At 23.2% G+C, this 1,664-nt stretch overlaps 1 protein-coding gene across 1 annotated transcript in view; it reads right to left on the reverse strand.

The window, feature by feature from the left end:
• The window catches only part of LOC117171919 (nucleolar protein 6), a 52,972-nt gene that overhangs the window by 16,102 nt on the left and 35,206 nt on the right, over window positions 1-1,664 (reverse strand). The gene's annotated exons all lie outside the window — the stretch shown is intronic.

A 1,664-nucleotide genomic window follows, 5' to 3' on the forward strand; every position in this document is an offset into this window, starting at 1 on the left:
TCAAAAAGATAAATTTGTAATGAAGGACTTTAACTTTCAAACAAGTAATTATATTTTCAACCAAGAATATTAATTTTCCGACAAAACATACGAGTTTTCAATAAACTAATTAATTTTAAACGAAATAGTTGAATTTTCAACTAAAAAAGATAACATTTCAACGAAATAGTTAGATTTTTAACTGAGAAAGACCCATTTTCTAACAAAAATGAAATAATTAAATTTTTTATTTAAAAATTTATTTTCTGTACGAAAAAAAAACAACAAATTTTCAACAAAATTGAAGAATTTTCAACTAAAATGATGAATCTTCAACTGGAATAGATGAATTTTATACCAAAAATATGTATCTTAAACCAAAAAGATTAATTTTCAGACAAGATTATTTTTCCATAAAAAACAACTTATTTACAACATAATACATGCATTTGTAAAAAAAAAAGAGTTGAATTATCAAACCTAATAGTGAGATTTTTAACCAAATAATATAAATCGCCAACCAAAAATGGAACAGCAAAACTTTCAGTAGAAAAAAATAATTTTCCATAAAAAAAAGTTCTCAAGCAAATTTTTAACTAAAATTATGAATATTCAATTTTAATAGATAAGCTTCAAATTAAAACCATGAATTTTGAACTAAGGAGGATCAAGTTTTAACCAAAAATGCAATAATAAAGTTTTCAGTTAAAAAAATGAATGTTCCACCAAACTGATAAATTTTTGACAAAAATGAATAATCCTCAACTGGAAAAACTAATATTAAACAAAAAGATGGATTCTCAAATAAAGTGATCAATTTTAAACCGGGATAGTAGAATTTTCAACTGAAAAGATATATTTTCAACTAAAAAGAGCGAATTTTCAATAAAATACAACAATTCTCCACAAAAAAGTTGAACTTTCAACTAAAAAAGATCAATTTTCAACCAGAAGTGAAATCGTTAAATTCTTAGTTTAAAAAAATTAATTTTCAATCAAACTAATGAATTTTGAACTAAAATACACGATTTTTCTACTAAAAAAGATAAATTGTGAAGCAAAAATTGAGAATTTAAATTTTCAGTAAAAACAATTAATGTTCAACCAAAGAGATAAATTATCAACAAAAATGATGAAATGTTCAATTGGAATAGATACACTTTCAGTTTAAAAAAATATATTATTCAACTAAAAAACCTAATTAAAAAAAAAACTTACGTTTTCAACTCGAATAGCTAAATTTTCTGTCAAAGAAATTAATTTTCAATCAAAGAAAAAACCAGTTTTCAACAAAATATTAAAGTTTTCGACAAAAGAGTTGAATTTTAAACCAAAAAATTATTTCTTAACAAAAGAGTTTAACTTTCAACCAAATAATTAAATTTTCATTCCAAAAAAAGATGAGTTCTGAACGACAAATGCAGTCGTTAACATTTTAATCAAAAAATATATTTTTTAAAATCATAAACAGTTAAATTCAACCAAAAAAGACGACTTTTCAACATGAGTAGAATTTTCAAATAAAGAAGATTTTTTCAGCCAAGAAAGAGAAAAAAATGCTAACGAAATGTTGATTTTTCAAGCAAAATTGTACGATTAAACGAACTTACCTGAAGTGAAGTTCAATCGAAATTATGCAAATACGTCTCGTCCGAATAGATCAATTGTAGTAACGCTAGTTGCTC

This window comes from Belonocnema kinseyi, chromosome 4 (genome assembly GCF_010883055.1).
Source record: "Belonocnema kinseyi isolate 2016_QV_RU_SX_M_011 chromosome 4, B_treatae_v1, whole genome shotgun sequence".
NCBI lineage: Eukaryota > Metazoa > Arthropoda > Insecta > Hymenoptera > Cynipidae > Belonocnema > Belonocnema kinseyi.